This window comes from Lytechinus pictus, chromosome 3 (genome assembly GCF_037042905.1).
Source record: "Lytechinus pictus isolate F3 Inbred chromosome 3, Lp3.0, whole genome shotgun sequence".
Lineage (NCBI taxonomy): Eukaryota > Metazoa > Echinodermata > Echinoidea > Temnopleuroida > Toxopneustidae > Lytechinus > Lytechinus pictus.
Genome location: NC_087247.1, coordinates 40,238,152 through 40,257,578, shown reverse-complemented (window position 1 = coordinate 40,257,578; position 19,427 = coordinate 40,238,152).

The window sequence follows — 19,427 nt, the reverse complement described above, 5'->3', positions numbered from 1 at the left end:
TTTATTTATTGGATGATATTTTTAAAAATGCTGTTAAAAAAAAAAAACAAGGACTTTTATGTATATGCAAGGCTGTGCATTCAATTGACTAAATAATCTTTATAATCTTTGATAATGCAGAATGACAGAGTCCTGGTATTAATAACGCATACTTCGTTCACTCACATACTGGTTGTTTTATGTAGATTATTTCTGGTGGCCTTGCGCACGAAATTTTTGCACGAAATGTACACAGACATTTTTACAGTGCCTAAAAAGTAGTGGATTTCAGTTTCTATTCTTTGGCATAATATTGAAGGCCTGGATAAGGACCTAGGCGCGATGGTATGCGCCATGTCTTCCTTGTTCGTTTCGCGTGAAATCATGTTTAGTGTTGTCTTGTTTGTGTGTCAAGTGTTTATGTTTGTTTTTGTTTGTTGTTTTGTGTTTGTGTTGTTAGTGTTAAAAAAAACTGAAAAAGCCTCCACAGGAATTATTGTTCATAACTCAATGCTAGATTCAATGTATGATGGGTAGTTTCAGTATAATTTCTTTGAACTGTCGAGGTTTGGGAAATAGTAAAAAAAGAAATGATGTCTTAGAATATATTAAGGCAAAAAAGTTTCATATCTGCTGCTTGCAGGACACTCATTTTGTAGGTGAAGAAGAAGTTTCAATAAAAACTATTTGGGGAGATAATTGTTTTTTTAGTCATAAGACGTCTAATGCTAGGGGTGTAGCCATTCTCTTTGCGGAGGGTGTTATTTTTAATATAAATCGAATCAAAAGGTCAACCGAAGGGAATTTTGTTGCTTTAGATCTTAAGATATATGATTATAATATAACATTGATATCTCTTTATGGCCCTAACCAAGACAATGTTAACTTTTATTCAGATGTTGAAAATGTTGCATTAGAATTTGAAAACCCTTTAACAATTTTTTGTGGTGATTGGAATTTGGTCCAAAATTTTGATAAAGACACATTTAATTATGTTCGTTTGAATAATCCAAACGCAAAGAAAAGAGTTGATGAAATGAAAACTAACTTAAGCCTGGTGGATCCATGGAGAGAATTACATGAACATGAAAAGATATTTACATGGCGCCAACCCACTCCATTTAAGGCAGCCAGATTGGATTATTTTCTTGTATCTCATGAATTAATGTCTCTTGTTAACAGAATAGAAATTCTACCAGGATACAGAACTGATCATTCGTTGGTGAAGTTATCATTGAATCTAAATCATTGTAAGACAGGACCGAGTTACTGGAAATTTAACAATTCATTGTTAAAAGATGATATTTATATAGAACTGATTAAAGGTGTTATTCAACAAACAATTGATACCTACTCAACCCGACCGGTAAGATTCGGTGGAAATGTAGTAGATGGTCAAAATCCTTGGTATGAGTTTAATGTAAGCGATCAGCTGTTTTTTGATACGCTGTTAACAGTTGTTAGAGGTGAAACAATTTCATATGCTGCTGCAAAAAAGAAAAAAAACGTTAATCTAGAAAATGATTTAGAGAAAGAAATTGTAAATTTAGAAAAGAATTTGGTTTTAAATACAAATATAGAAAGGGAATTAACTGTTCTGAATGAGAAGAAAGCTCAGTTAGAGTCATTGAGAAAAGAAAATAATGAAGAAATAAAGATGAGATCCAGAACTAAATGGATGGAGTTCGGAGAGAAACCATCCAAATATTTTTTAAATTTAGAAAAGAAAAATGTTGTTAATAAAAGAATATGCAAATTGATTACCAATGAAAATAAGGAAGTAACAACACATGAGGATATTACATCAGAAATTGTTTCTTTTTATTCACAACTATATGAAAGGCACCCTGTTATAAATATTGATTTAAATGCAATGATAAACAAAGATGAACTAAATAAATTAACAAATGCTATGTCACGGAATTTAGAAGGAGAGCTCTCCACCGACGAGGTTTATTATGCCCTAACAAATATGAAAAACAATAAATCTCCTGGTCTAGATGGATTCACTGTTGAATTTTTTAAACATTTTTGGAAGGAAATCCATATATTTTTAGTTAGATATTTAAACTCTTCATTTTTATCTGGTATGCCTTACATACAGAAGTTAGGAGTTATTACTTTAATCCCCAAAGGAAGTAAAGATAGACACTATTTAAAAAATTGGAGACCCATATCATTATTAAATGTTGTATACAAAATAGGATCTACTTGTATAGCTAATAGATTGAAGAATGTACTCCCTCTTCTTATTCATGAGAATCAGAAAGGGTTTATGTCCGGACGCTTTATCGGAGAAAACATCCGCTTGTTATATGATATATTATTGTATACTGAATTAAACGATATTCCCGGTTTATTGTTACTTATAGATTTTGAGAAGGCATTCGATTCAATTTCTCATGACTTTATTCGCAATGTACTACACTTCTTTAAATTTGGTCCGACCATTGTTAAATGGTTTGATGTGTTTTATGAAAATGCTCAATCTTGTGTTTTAATCAATGGACACCTGTCTCCCAGATTTTCAATAGAGCGGGGCTGTCGCCAAGGAGATCCATTGTCTCCATATATTTTTCTATTATGTGCTGAAATACTTGGCGTTTTGTTTCGACAATCAACGTCAATAGATGGTTTGAGGATGCCCTCTGGTAAATGTCATAAAATATTACAGTATGCAGATGACACTCTTCTGACATTAAACGGTTCAGAAAGAGAATTGAGTAGTGCTTTTGACATCTTGGAAAAATATAAAACAATATCAGGTTTGACTGTTAATATAACCAAGACACATGCAATATGGATTGGAGGATATAAGAACAAGAAAGACTGTATTCTTGCCAATAGGAATTTGAATTGGGTATTTGATGAATACTTCAGATATTTAGGTATAGATTTTTGTACAGATCTTCAGAAAATGACGGTGCATAATTACAATGAAAAGTTTAAAGAGATCAAAAGTCAAATGACTTCATGGTTAAGACGTTACCTGACGGTCCTTGGAAGAGTGACGGTTGTCAAGTCATTGTTTGTGTCTAAATTGAACTACTTAATTCTTTCTCTCCCGAATCCAAGTGAGTTATTTCTAAAAGATGTAAATTCCCAATTTCATAGATTCATATGGGGAGAGAAACCAGATAAAGTAAGTAGAAATCAAATGTCTCAGAGTTATTCTGAAGGTGGAGTAAAAATGATAGACATAAATCTGCATTGCCAGTCATTGAAAATTTCTTGGATGAAAAAAATGATAAACGGTTCCATTGACGGTAATATTATTTGTCTTCTTCAGTCTTTTTTGCATAAAACGCAAAACTTGGATCTTTATATGGGAAATAGCTATTTTTTTAGACTGGCACACGAAATTAAAAATCCTTTTTGGAAAGAAATGTTCTTAGCGTATAGCACACTGTTATCTATGCACTGTAATGATATACCTTGCCAACCCTTATGGAACAATGATTTTATCAAAATAGGTAATAGCTCAATTCACAGTAGATCTCTAAATAATAGGGGTGTTCGTTTTGTTAATGATATTTTAGATGTACATGGCAATTTCCTCTCTTTGAATGACCTTAAGGAAAAATACAATGTTCATATAAATTTTATTTTTTACCGTGGATTATGTGATGCTATAAGAGACGGTTTTAGCAATGGCACACACTTTAGCAAGTTCCAAGAACCTATTATCCCCGATACAATAGCACTTGTTATGAAATATAATAAAGGTTGTTCACACATCTATACGATTCTTAAAAAGAAAAGAAAAGTGGAATGTAAAAGTTTCCTTAAGTGGAAGTGTATGTTCGATATGAATGACAAGCAATGGCAATCGTATTGCTCTATTGGATTCAGTTGTACTACCGATGTGAATTTACGTTGGTTTCAGTTCAAAATAATGCAACATATTTTATATACAAATGAAATATTGTTTAAAATTAATTTAGCTCAACAAAAAGAATGTACTTTTTGTAATGTACACCGTGAAACAGTTACTCATCTACTTTGTGAATGTACATGTATTAAACATATATGGGACAGGTTTGAACAATGGATATTTCTTAAAACTGGAAATAGAATTGTTTTCTCTAATAAAGAAAAATTATTTGGTTTAAGAGGTTCAAGTAATTATGCATTAAATTGTTTATTGATAGTGATACGACAGATGATCTATACTTCCAGAGTAAAACATCAATTACCCGTTTTTGATAATATCAAATTTGCACTTCAGAATTATTTCAAGAATGAAAAATATATCGCAGAGTCAAATTGTAAAATGGTAAAGTTTACAAAGAAATGGTTTCAATTACATGCCATGTTTACATGAAGTGATCTGTTCAGTTCCCTTTCCATGTACAATGATACATATGAATATTATTGTTCATTTACTCCTTACTTGTTCCTTAAATTGTTTACTATTATGTAAACCTGACAGTTCAATTTATATATTTGTTACAATTACTGTTGTATTGTATTTCGTTGTTATTAATTTGATTTGTCATTGAAAAGATATCTTGTTATGTTTTGAATAATAATAAAATCCCTGTGGAGGGGAAACAAATTGAAAAAAAAAAAATAAAATAAAACTTGCCGGCATAAACACTAACACTTGTGAAGATGTACATGTAGATGATAGTCGCCATCTATAGAGAGCTACTAAGTACAGGGGTCAAGACGTCAGAAAATAATCGGAATGCTACATTGGCAGACCAAAGACCAGGAGGAAGGCAAGGGCAGTATCTCTATCTGAACCTGTCTCAGCGCCATCCTCCTTCATCTGTACAAATTTGCTCTAGAGACTGCCATTCTAGAGCAGAGCTCTACAGCCACTCTCGAAAATGTAATACCTTGCGCGCTACACCATCGTCTTTTGAGACGAATTGATGCCTACCTATCATTGGACACTTTGATTTAGGAAAAATATAGAGAAAACACTTGCAAATTCAAATAAGACTTTAAAGCCTCTTCAGTACAAAAATATGGATGGACATTTAAGGTCAAGTCCACCCAAGAAAATAGTTTATTTAAATAGAGAAAAATTAAACATGAATAACGCTGAAAACTTCATCAAAATCGGATGTAAAATATGAAAGTTATGACATTTTAAAGTTTCGCTTATTTTTCACAAAACAGTTCTATGCTCAACTCAGTGATATGCAAATGAAAGAGTCGATGATGTCACTCACTCACTATTTCTTTTGTTTTTTATTGTTTGAATTATACAATATTTCAATTTTTATGAATTTGACAATTAGGACCCCCTTGCTTGAACCACAAAATGTTAAAATAATGGAATTCCATGTGTTCAGGGAGGAATGAAACTTTGTTTCACATGACAATGACGAGAAAATCAAAATATTTCATATAATAAAATACAAAATAAATAGTGAGTGATGTCATCAGTTCCCTCATTTGCATACCGAACAGGATGTGCATGTAACTTTTTGTGAAATTAAGCAAAACTTTAAAATGTCATAACTTCCTTATTTAACATCCGTTCGTGATGAAATTTTCAGTATTACATGTATGCTTGTTTTATTTTTTTCTTTCTATTCAAATCAGCTTTTTGTTGGGGTGGACTTGTCCTTTAAAAGAAAGAACAAGTGGAATGCCTCTGGCTGTCTCACCTGCATCACGCGATTCAATATAGCAGCAGTGCTGACTTTGAAAACTACTATAAAATTATTATTCACAAAAAATACAATTCATATAATGATACAATACTACATTCATTGACATTTGACCTTGATCATGTGACCTAAAACTTGTCAGTGATACTTGATTACCTCTATATCGACATTTTATACGCTATATCTATAAACTTTGAAAGTTATAACAGCAATATATTATCTCTAAAATGACCAAAGTTCAATGACCTTAAATGACCTCTGACATTAGTCATGTGACCTGAAACTCGCATGAGATGTTCAGTGATACTTGATGACTCTAATGTCCAAGTTTTATGAACTAGACCAATATACTTACAGAGTTATGATGGTAATTCAACAAATGCCCACAACATGGCCAAAGTCCATTGACCTTTGACCTTGGTCATGTGACCTGAAACTCACACAAGATGTTCAGTGATACTTGGTTACTCTTATGTCCACGTTTTATGAACTAGACCAATACACTTACAGAGATATGATGGTAATTCAACAAGTACCCCCAACATGGCCAAAGTTCATTGACCTTATATGACATTTGACCTTGGTCATGTGACCTGAAACTCAGACAGGATGTTCAAAGATACTTGATTACTCTTATAGCCAAGTTTCATGAATCAGATCCATAAACTTTCAAAGTTATGATGGTAATTCAACAGATACCCCATTATGGCCAAAGTTCATTGACCTTTGACGCTGGTCATGTGACCTGAAATTCGCACAGGATGTTCAGTGATACTTGATTACTATTATGTCCAAGTTTCATGAATCAGATCCATAAACTTTCAAAGTTATGATGGTATTTCAACAGATACCCCCAATTTGGCCAAAGTTCATTGACCCTAAATGACCTTTGACCTTAATCATGTGATGTGAAACTCAAGCAGGATGTTCAGTAATACTTGATTAACCTTATGTCCAAGTTTCATGAACTATGTCCATATATTTTCTAAGTTATGATGACATTTCAAAAACTTAACCTTAGGTTAAGATTTTGATGTTGATTCCCCCAACATGGTCTAATTTCATTGACCCTAAATGACCTTTGACCTTGGTCATGTGACCTGAACCTCAGGCAGAATGTTCAGTAATACTTGATTAACCTTATGGCCAAGTTTCATGAACTAGGTCCATATACATTCTAAGTTATGCTGTCATTTCAAAAACTTAACCTTAGGTTAAGATTTGGTGTTGACGCCGCCGCCGTCGGAAAAGTGGCGCCTATAGTCTCACTCTGCTATGCAGGTGAGACAAAAATACACGCGAAATTGATGATAGCCCAAACCAAAGAGGATTCATTCGAAGGTGATCAGTTAATGTCGAACGTCTGACATCTCAGATCTGACTTCCCCTTGAACAAAAAATCGAGAATTAATAAAAGAAATGAGTATTCTTACTGAAATCTCCTTGGATAAGCTATTACACTATAAGCCTCGGAAAGTAATTTTTCAAGATGGCGTTTGGCGGCCATCTTGGATTTGTTCTGAAGATTATCCTTTATTGCAAAATTGCATCAGAAATTGAATCAACATACCAAATGACTCATGAATAGAGTTATTATTCATGATTCTGGGGCAAAGGGTTCAAATGTTAATATTTCAAGATGGCGTCATATGGCGGCCGTCTTGGATTTGACCTGAAGATGACCTTATATTGCAAAATAGATAGCAGAAAGAGATTCTGCACACCCCAAAACCCCTAAACAAAGGTATTACTCATCATACAGGGGCAAGGGGTTCAAATTCAATTTTTCAAGATGGCGTCATCTGGCGGCGATCTTCAATTTGACCTGAAGATGACCTATTATTGCAAAAATAATAATAGAAATGGATTCTACACATCCCCCATACACATTAAAGGAGTTATTCCTCATCATTTTTGGGCAAGGTTTTCAAAAGTTAAGTTTTTAAGATGGCATTTGGCCGCCATTTTGGATTTATGCAAATTAGCAAAATTGCCCAAACGGCAACTTTGGGCAACCAAGCTGAATTTGTTTTAGGACCCCATAGGAACACAAATCAAGAAAAAAACTTCATCGGAATGAACATTTCTAGGTTCGGAAATTGTCAAATAGACTAGAATAAGATATTTCAGATATGACCTAGAACTTTGACAATTGACCATGATTATTCCCAAATTACTGTCATCACTCTAAGTTTGAAGTTAATCTATCAAACGGTTCTCTACCATCATGAGAATGATAACAGGACAGAGCAATGGATGGGTGGACAAACAGACAGATAGACAACCTGAAATATTCAAAACATAATGCAGCTGTCAACCACATACTTGGTATAGTGGACATAGGCAATAACAAAAAATATAATACTGAAGACATTTGGGGAAAAATAAATTAACAGGCCTAAATGAAAGAAAGTAATTTTCAGGGCTTGTGCAAAGAGACGAAACTAGGATTTATTTTTATAACTTACAAATGATAACACACTCTTCTCTTTAAATTTTCCTTTGAATATTTCCCTTTTACATGAATTTCAGCATCTTCTATTCACTCATTCACAATTAGTTAAATGTTGTAGCTTCACATAAAAGGGAAGACATCCAATCCATAGTAGGGAAACATTATCCTATAAAGCATGATGGCAACCATATTACAAAACCTACAATTATCCCACAAGTTCTTGGTCTAGCTAATGTAAGCAATTGTCTCATGAACTGTACCAGACAAGCTGGTCCAGAACTAACAATGTTGTCATTATAGAGAAGTCAATGCTATTTAAAAGTATATTCTTAAATACCTGTAGTCTTGATTTGAAAAGCATTGTACTTGTTTTTAAAGAGTTCTATCAACCAAGTACTTAGTGATATTACCATATTAATACATCACATGAACATCAACATGTACAAGTATTGCAGTTTTCCAAGAAGTATTCTTTGGGTAACACAAGAGGTCTACCAGACATGCATGCTTTTAAGATAAACGGTTTATCAAGAAGTCCAGCAGAAATACTTGAACGATCATCTTTCAAGACTTCCACTTACCAAATATGGTGCAGTCTAGAAGTCTATCAGATATTGCAGTGGAATATTTTCACCCAAAATCTATCATACAGAAATGTTGTAAAGAGGTTTATCAAGAATTCATTAAGACAAGCTTTTTCAGTTATGTAGTCTATGACCCAAATATGTTGCAGTGTCTCAGGAAGTAGTATTCCAAGTATCAGTAAAATCTTTTTACAATCTACCAAGAAGTCTTTTGATTTTGTAGGTGTAGCAGCTTTTCAGAAACTCCCAAGTGTCAGAAAAGTTTCTTACAATCTTTCAAATGCATGTAGTCTATCAACCAAGTAGTTAAAAGAAATCTCGATTGGTTTCAGATGTATGTATTCCAAGTATCAAATAACTTTCATACAATCATTCAAGATGTTTCAACCTAGTAGATTGCAGTCTATTACCCTTTTTACACACGCTAAAATTTCCTTAACCCCGTACTATAGGTGGGGCTAAATTGCCATTTAGCCCCACCTATAGTACGGGGTTAAGCTTAGCCCACTTTCTTTTTACACAGCATTTTTGCAAAGTGGGATAACCCCACCTTTAGTACGGGATTATTTGGCCCTGCAAAAAAGCAGGGTTATCCCAGCAATTGTGGTGCTAAGAGCGATAGTACGGGGTTAAGATCGCTAGTGTAAAACGAAAGTGGGCTAAGCTTAACCCCGTACTATAGGTGGGGCTAAATGGCAATTTATAGTACAGGGTTAAGGAAATTTTAGCGTGTGTAAAAAGGGAACGAGTGAATGAGCTACCACTAGTCCGGGGTTAGCGAGTTTCGTGTGTGAAAAGCAAGCATTCCTTATCCGGGGTTAGCAATAAAAATTTGGCATGTGTAAAAAGGAAAAAAAATAGTACGGGGTTAAGGATAGTACGGGGTTAGCGATAGTCTGGGGCTAAGAAAATCCTGTGTAAAAAGGGTATATCAGGAAGTCTAAATTGGTTTTAGATATATTTCAAGGATCAAACAAGTTTTTATTCCAATCTTTCAAAAGGCATACATGTATCAACAAGTAGTTTGCAGTTTCTCAGGAAGTCCAGGTTGGTTATTATGTATTGGAAGTATTCAAGAAGTTTCATCCAAGTAGACGAGCTTCATTTTATCTTTCAAGTAGCCATCAACCAAGAAGTTTGCAATTTCTTTCATTTAAAGGGTGTCAAGATAGGTTTTAGACTTTTAGTATTAGATGTATTTTAATAGATGTATTCCAAGCATCAGTAAAATATTATTTACAATCTATCAAGAAGTCTTTCGATTTTGTAGGTAGCAGGTTTTCAGAAACTCCCAAGTATCAGACAAGCTTCAGTTTATCTTTCAAGTAGTCTACCAACCATGTCGTTTGCAGTTGCCAAAGAAGTCTTGGTTAGATTTAGATATTAAGATAGGACAAATTAATTTCTTTCAATTTTTCAAGAAGTTTCATCCAAGTAGTTTGCAGTTTCTCAAGAAGTCCGGGTTGTTTATGTATTGCAAGTAACAGATATAACAGATAGGCTTCAACTTTCAAAGAGTCTGTCAAACAAGTAGTTGGCAATTTCTATTAAATGAAGTCTAGAGTGGTTTTAAATGTAGGCCTATTCCAAGTATCGGACAAGCTTCACTTTTCTTTCAAGTAGCCATCAACCAAGTAGTTTGCAGTTTCTAAAGAAGTCCAGGTTGGTCTTAGATTTTTTCCAACTTATCAGACAAGCTTCATTTTATTTTTCAAGTAGTCTATCAACCAAATAGTTTCCAGTTTCTAAAGAAGTCCAGGTTAGTTTTAGAACATGTAATCCAAGTATCAAACAAGTTTCTTTCAATCTTTCAAGAGGTCTATCAACAAAGTTGCAATTTCTTAGGAATTCTAGATTGGTTTGGATGCATTCCAAGTATCAAACATATTTCTTTTAATCTTTTGATTAGTCTCTCTAGGTTGGTTATCAGAGAAGCTTCTTACAATCTTTTAAAATGTCTTTTAAGTGGTTTGCAGTTTCTCATGAAGTATAATTTTTTTTATTATGTTCCAAGTAACGGACAAACTTCTTAATATCTTTCAAGAGGTCTGCCCACCAAGTACATGTATGTGGTTTGCTTTTTCTCAGGAAGCCTAGATCGGCTACAGATGTTTCTCAAGAGGACTATCATCACACAATATACACAGTAAAATATTTTATCAAGAGGTCTTTCAGACAAATTGGTTACAGTCTTTCAATAAGACTACCTGCTAGGCCTGTACTACCTGCTGCTACATGTATGTTGCAGTCCCCAAGCATGTCTATCAAATTATTTTTTTGCCTACATACATGTACATCATGAATTAAGTCTATCAGACAATATTCTTTTTTTAAATACATCAACCAAGTAATGTTTTGAAAAGTCTACATGTCAGAAAAATCATCTCTATCAAGAGGTCTAAAATGAAACCCATAGGAAAGAAGTCCATTGGAAAGTTGTGTTGTGAAGTTTATCAATAAGTCTATCAGGTATCGGACAAATCTATTAAATTCTTTTCAAGAAGTCTATCAGCTAATCAAATTGTAATTTCTCAATGTTTTCGCTTATTACCAGACAATCATGTAATATTATAGTATATTCAATATATTCATTAACCAAGCTTGTTTCAATTTTTTCTTAATCTCTGACTGCAACAAATATGTTTTGAAACTTTTTTTTTCAAGAAGTCTTGTCAGTATTTCAAATTTACATGTTTGCATTATGTTCTCAATAAGTCTATTGGAGATGGAAAGATCATATTAAAAAAAAGTTAATAACAGGCTTGTTGTAGAAAGGTTTCCATAAAATCAAACAGGAATAACACAAACATCTAATTTAGTAGAGAAGTTACTTTGGATGTTTCTTGATCTTGACAAGCATCTTCTACCACTACTAATACTACTACAGCAATTTCTAAGGGTTTATAACAAACACTCTTACATAGCAAGCATACACATCTAGTATCTACATGTAGATGAGAAACAATTCTGTAAGATGTACATTCACAGAAAACTGACAAAAATTCATATTATCAGACAAACATGAATGTGGTAGAGCACCAATAAAATAAAACTATGTAAAATCTGTATTTAAATTTTTGAATAACATGATTAAGATATCAATATGTAATGGTGATAAAATGAATTGATCATGAACTTTATGCACATCACAATTTTCTGTTGATGAATGGGGGTACTTGATCATAGTCAATCACCTGTTCAAACAATGACTACTCAAGGTTACACTCAATGCAAAATCAAAATACCAGTTCTTTGTCCTTCGATGTTATCAGTAAAGAGGTTCTCTTTAATGCATAGTACCAAAGCTTCCTCTCCTACTTGTAGCACTCTCAGTATTTCACAATAAAAGTGAATTACACTCGGAGAAGGGAGAGGTTTCAATACTTTGTCCAACTTTTGTAATGTTTTACTACTCCACATAATGATCTTCTTCCTGTGTATATGTTGTGTTGCCCTATGTTCATAAAATGTTAATGTAGAGGACAAAGATCAATTCAAAGACAATCTCAAAAACAAATATGCATGTAATGGCAACATGACACTTTAATAAATGTAGAGCCCCATACCTCTCCATACAACTCAGCATACTTTGCCACTGCCCAAATCATCTCTAAAGTTCCCCCTAAGTGCATGCTTTGGGGCGACCATTCTAATTTCTATCTAGAATCGTTCCACAAACAATATTTAAGATTATTCACAAAATCAATATTCTACATGTAACTTTGGGAGAATAACGATATTTGCATTTTTTCATAATTGCTTGTTACGCCGAAAAAGTAGCCCTCAAATGAAAGAAATAGCCCCAAAAATTCTGCAATCGCCCCAATATGGATAAAAAGATAGCCCATAAAAGTGAAAATTATATCCTACCCTGCAACAACCTCAAGTAAATATAATTGAATCAGCATTCCTCATAAAAAGAACACAAAAGGTAAAATTTATTTCTATTTCAAAAGACATTATTTCAATAATCATTTTATCAAGTTAGTGATCAATTTTAAAATGAAGGGAATTAGACCTTTTTATTAAATTAAACTTTTGTATTACGACTTTTTCACTCATAGATGGTCTTCTCCCTGCAAACATAGAAATTGGGCGGTGGGGCACCACAGCTCAGGGGAAATGAAAAAGAGCAAATTTAATATATAAACAACAGAGTAATGCACCCCATTGCCTCTTTAAATCATGAACATCCAAGACCAAGCCAAGTATGTATAAACAAGGAGTAACTCCTTGATATGAGGAGGAAACATATTTTCTGTGTGATTTCATAAATACCATTTTTATGCCAAATCTCCAATCTCTCCCCCTACACACAGTTTATTTCCCATTCCTCTAAAGCCAATTTGTCCAATTGCCAATTCATCAACTCCCATTTGGTCTACCATCAGTTCATCCACTATCGACATGGTCTAATTGTCAATGCGTCCACCATGTACACACACACACCTTCTTTCTTTCCACCCCCCCCCCCTCTCTTCGTCACATTTATGTTGATGAATGATGTGACTCTGAGTTATTTCCCTATTCTATACTACATATCACAAATCTATTTCCCTTCTCATTCAGATGAAGTACAATAATGCAGGTCATCGGGGATGCACCCCCCCCCCCCCCCCCCCCCCCCCCGATCACAAGGCCCCTGCATCTGTACTCACAATTCACTGCTCAACTTGCCACAATTAATTTTCTTTGACTTTGGGGTGGAAACCTAATTATCCTCCATTGTAGATTTAAGTAGATCTATGCAATGTGAAACTTAACCATTTTCTTTTGCTCTGTCAGGAATTTCTAAAGAAAGCCAGGCCAAGAGGAAACACAGACAATCACAGTTCACACATGAACAATCTTGAGACAAATACCTCGCACTCGGGCTGCTTGCGGGGTCTTCCCCTGCCCCGTTTCACGGGTTCTCCACCAGCATCTCCGGCCGCAGCAGATGTGTCAGCCATTTTGCCCTGATCTCTTGTCTTGAACTATCTCCCCTCTCTTTCGACCTAAATTACAATTCGATCTAGTTCACCCCCAATAGTATAGCAGCGTATATTTTTTCCAAGACTTCGCTGTACAGATTTGTCTTCCTGTGAGAAACGTAGAACAGAGAGGTACTTGAAGAAGTGATCAGCTGATTGTCCGCAACGCTTAAACAACACTGGAAAATTCAGCGTCCTTTGTTATGAGCTAGCTACACACTGTATATATATACTAGTACAGTACATTGTGTGCGTGGGTCGGATCGATCGGGTACACAAGCAAGGCCCTGGCCTGGGATCAACAAAACGAAAGTCAACTTCAGCTCTTTTAACCACGTGCTTCGTTATTAAAGGGGGCATAATAGAAAATGTGTAGGCGTCGCATTGGGTTGGTCTACTGATAAAAAAGGACGTATTTGACATTCCAATGTACACGACATGCAATCAGTAATCAGTTTTCTTTTAGGTAGTCATATCGCCAATAAAACGACATTTTACTGTGAGCCTCGACAGTACAAAGGCACAAAAGAGTCTGTGTGTGGGGGGGGGGGGGCTCAAAACGCGGTGCGGTCTCGGAGTGCAGTGGGGTAGGGGTAAGTCAGGGGAGGACTAAGCATAGGAGGGGGTCATTCGTATCGAATTCATGCGTTGCGAACCACACTTTGAAATTTAGTTGATACCTAACCGGCCCGAGGACATTTCAAAGATTGTTTTGTAGAAATAGGCCAAGTAATCACATCTCGCTATACTCAAATAAAAAGTGAGAGTTGAACGTTTTGAAAGACATAGGCCTACACCTAAAACGGTATAAGCCTACATACTGAACAAAGATGCGTATCTTACCCAAAAAATAAAATTAAATATAACAGGAAAGCGAAACGCGAGATGACATTTTACTCGGTCCCTGAAAAATTAATGATTTAAGTCCTGTTTGATAAGATACGTAGTTCAGTAAATAAATAATGCGAGCTTGAACGAAGCGCACGATTTTTTTATAGTGACTTGAAAATGTTGATTTAACACCAGCCCGGAATCCACACCAGAGAAGTATTGAAACAACACCAGTTTGGAATCAAACCGTTGCTGTTTTGATACTAATTGGTGTTGCATGTATAAACACCTTTCTGGTGTTAGACCTAACGAAACTGTTGCAGTGCATGTGCTGAGGCAGAGGAGTTCCAACACTGGCAAGCAAAACGAAAATTTGTACCCCTTCTTCTGCTTTTAACAGCTGATTTTCCACACTTTAGTTCCACCTCCCCAGTGTGTGCACCTCCACTGACCACTGACAGGTATATCAAAGTCACTTTTGATTTCGGGTGCCCCCAATATCAGGTAGATTTTGCTCTCAATATCTCCACCATTATGATATTCCTTTATAACGCCGCTTGATGATCATAAGGATCATAATGGGTGCACTATGCCCAGAAGGGGAATATTTTCGATTTGTTTTTTTTTCTTTGTTTTTATGACAATTAAGCAACAAAAGAAGGTCAAAAGTCATCACATTTTCGTCTTTCCGTCGAATCAACACTCCAATCACCATGGGCGGAAATCCCAGGGGACAGAGGGACGCGTCCCCCTACCCAAAATAGTAGGGGGGGGCACAATATCAAATGTCCCCCTACTATTTGTGGTCCTTTAATTATAATAGAAAGAAGTACATCATTCAAAATCGAAATAAAACATGTATTTTAGACGAGTTTATCTTACTTTTTTGGTGATAAACTTTTTTTCCCCTTTTTTTTGCCTGTCAAATTTGCCAGCCCCTGGCCCCCCCCCCCCTACCTTTGGGGAGGGATTTCCGCCCTTGCGCAATCAAACGACACCACGACGCAACTTTTCTGTTTAAAAAATTGTATTTTTTCCGGATCCGTGCACCATTGATTACATTTCAAATATGGCTTTTAGTTTAGCTTATTACAGGGACTTTGTCAGAACTTTAGACCGTCGATAGTCGCTTGTATTGAGGTTAATTACATCCTCAACAGGATACGTGTTGTGGTCAAGTTGTTTTATATATTACTTTGTCTGGTATAATTATATCACTTGAAATGTTGACTATTTTCCGTATAATTAAAGGAACATTACAACCCTGTTTTACGTTAGATCAGGGATGTGGGAGTTAGATTGATTCAATTACACAAATAATCAGGCACTCATATGGGAGTGGAGAACTATAAAAAGTTAATTTTATAAACTCTTAAAACAGTCTTATTTCAAGAGTTAAGCCTACATAGTTCTCTGCATAGAGAACTTATAAAAGATATTGATTAAAGAAAATAAATTATTTTGTCATTTAGAAAAAAATCGTGTTTTCAATAGAATATAATCATATTCCTTTTCAAATAAAAGTGTATTAAAGGATTAAAATAAAATGCCCATTGTCTGTTTGGGTATTTATCGGAGATTTTTTTTCTAATTATGACAACTGAGTTTTGCATTTAAAAACTGATATTCTCACGACTCTAGAACACGCAACAACCACAATATGACGGAAGATAAGCCATTTTATTCTATTTCGATTTCTCTCTTTACAATATTGAGGAAATAGAATCTCACTTTCAATGCGAGAATGGTATACTTTGCAACAGAAAATTGCAAGTATACCCTTTTAACAAAATCATAAGAATGGGAATATCCGCGGATCGCGGGGGTGCCAGGTTATAGGCTTGTTAAAGAAGAATGAAACTCTTTGAGCAAGTTAGCTTTTGTGAAAGCAGAAAAATCAAAGAATAAGATCAACAAAAGTTTGAGTAAAATAGGACTAGCAATAGAAGAGTTATGAGCATTTGAATGTCGAGATCACTAATGCTATGGAGATCCTCCCATTGGCAATGCGACCAAGATCTATGATGTCACAGATGAACAGCTCTCCCCTTTTGGACACTGAAAATAAACCCCAAAACATCTCTTTTTGCTCATTCTAATCATATGACAAACGATTCATCAATGATATAATGTCGTGAAACCTCTGTACTTGTCCTCTCATAAAGAGAACACCTCACCTTGTGATAGACTCTATAAAAGTGAGAATATAAGTGAAATAAGTACTAAAGTAATGAGAGAGTTGTACGTGTGTGACATCACAGATCTTGGTCGCATTGCCAATGGGAGGAACTACATGGCATTAGTGATCTCAATATTCAAATGCTCATAACTTTCTTATTATTCATTCAATCTTCCTCAAACTTTCAACAATATGTTTCTTTGATTTTTCTCTTTGATATGGATTCAGCTGGTTTCAAGGGTTTCATTCTCCTTTAAGGTGGGAAAGGCCGCCGAAAGTGTTGTCATATCTTTATCAAATAGAGTTATACGGTCAGGATATCTCTTTTTTATATTCTTCTTTCTTTTCTTTCAGTTCTTTTTTCCTTTTTTAAATTTCATTACTTAAAAAGACATAGAGGTCGCCCCCCCCCCCCCCCGTGTGGATCTTTAAGCGGATTAGACACAATAGTTTTGAGAGGTTGACTATTGTGCAAAAAAACAAAACAAAAATAAAACCAATATGGCGCTTAAAATGGTATTTTATCTAATCCGGCTGGATCCGCGCCTGTGTAAACCACGTAATCTTCTTTTTTCATCTTTATTCAATTTCAGTCTTCTGAACAAGTAGTCATGAGATGTAGATTTTTATCTGAGTATTATCTGAAAATGTAATTATTAATTTTCCAATACGCCAGTATACCACATATAATAATCATGAACCTCTTTTCATAATTTCCATATATCCAGCATAAAAGAATGAGTTGATCACATACAATTATATTTTTTTTAACCTGCTCTACATAATTATTTAAGGTCTTTAGGGAACTTGAAATAAAATCCAGTTTTGTACCATAAAGTAAATCTTTAATTCCATGTATCAATCGGGGTCGGGGTTGTTTGCCTGGGGTTCAGGTTTGAAAAATTTGCCCCGCTGAAGTGAAAGAAAGCAAACCCCGAAGCAAACAACAAAGTGAAAAAATTAACCCCCCCCCCCCCCTTTTCAGGGATGGAGGAAATTCACTGCAAGAGAAACGGGAGATGGCGCTCTGTCTTTGAGCAGTAATCCTATATACGGAGAAGGGATTATGGTATAGTGAGAAATTATACATGGTTAGCTAAAAAAATGTGCGATTGATCGATATCTTACTTGGCTTCAGAGTAGAAATGAAATATATATATTTCTTGGCTATTATACTTATCATACAGTCGTAAACATGGAAAGATTCCAACTGGTAAATATATCTGTATAAGCGGTGTATAAGGCTGGAGAGAACTCCGAAGTGATAGTAAAAATAATTCCAAAAAAGAAACCTTAAGAAGTAAAGAACTAAAAGTACTATAAATAGGGAACATTTCTGCCCGTCAAAATGTACAAATTCGGGTATGTACTTACCGTTTTCTGCTACTTTTTAGCAAACCGGTTTTCATGCAAAACTTTGAAATATATATAACACCCCAATTTTTTTTTTGAAAATTCATTGCATGTAGATTATTCTTCTAAAAAATAAGATTTGATTTCTCTTCATACAACACCAAAGTAACAATCGTGTGTAATTAAAGTAGCCTCTACACTAATCATTTCTTTAAAATTGTCTTTGAACACGTTTAATCAGAATTTCAAAAGAAGTGTATAACCTTTTGATACAATGTCATATATTTTAATTGATTTATTTTTGGGTCTGAACTTCTGAAGTAGTATACCTTCACATATTTTTTTTCTCTGTTTTCAGAAAGAAAATAAATATCGAAATTACAAACAAAGAGAAAGAGAGGAGGAGAAAGATCTGATTGACTTCCATAACATATCATATACAGTCATGTTTATGAATTACTGCTATATAGTTACAATTGTATTGATGCAAATACGATCATTTCTCTGAGTAAAAAAATACGTTTAGATAAAAGCAATGTAAGACAAGATACACTGTATGAATTGTGTTCTTTATAGTTGTTCTTTTTTATACATTTTTGTTTAATAGTCTGAATACGGGCAAGAATTTTAAAAAAGCTTTACAAAACGGGAACTCCGGATTATATTTTTTCATCACAATGCTTATGAAACATTATCGTTGTCATTAGAGTAATAAAGAATTCTGATTTTCAGGCAGAATAGTCCGACCATTAAGTATTCTGCATTAATACTTTACATTAATAATTTGTATATATATATATATATATATATATATTGTAAAGAAATGGATGAAGAGAACAATGGTAGGCGTAGCTTAAATCAAGGTTCCCCAGAGCTATCCAAAGGGTAGATAGCTCTGGGGAACCTTGATTTAAGCTACGCCTACCATTGTTCTCTTCATCCATTTCTTTACAATATAAATAAAAAGAGTTGCCAAAGCTGTTGTACATGTATAACTTTACATATATATATATATATATATATATATATATATATATATATGTATATATATATGGTAATTCGACCAAAGAGTTAAAATACATCATGCCAAAAACCAAAAAGTAAATGCATTCGTTTTGCTGGTCAAACTGAAATATATATTTCGTTCAATAATTAAAGACACTTTTCCAAACAGCCAACGATTGAATGAAATGTCATGATTGTTAATTATCAGGATCAGAATTAATTGATTCTCAGATTCCAATGCAGCCCCCCCCCCCCTCCCCAAAATATATTAAAATTGAGAAAAATGATATTTTGCACAATGTGCCGGGATATTTACTTTACATCATCCATCACGTACCAATATCAAAATCCATAAAAGCTCAGACAAATAATTTCCTGGGTCTTCAGCTAGTATATACCCACCATCCAAAGGTTATATTTCTTCATTTTTCATTAAGATGA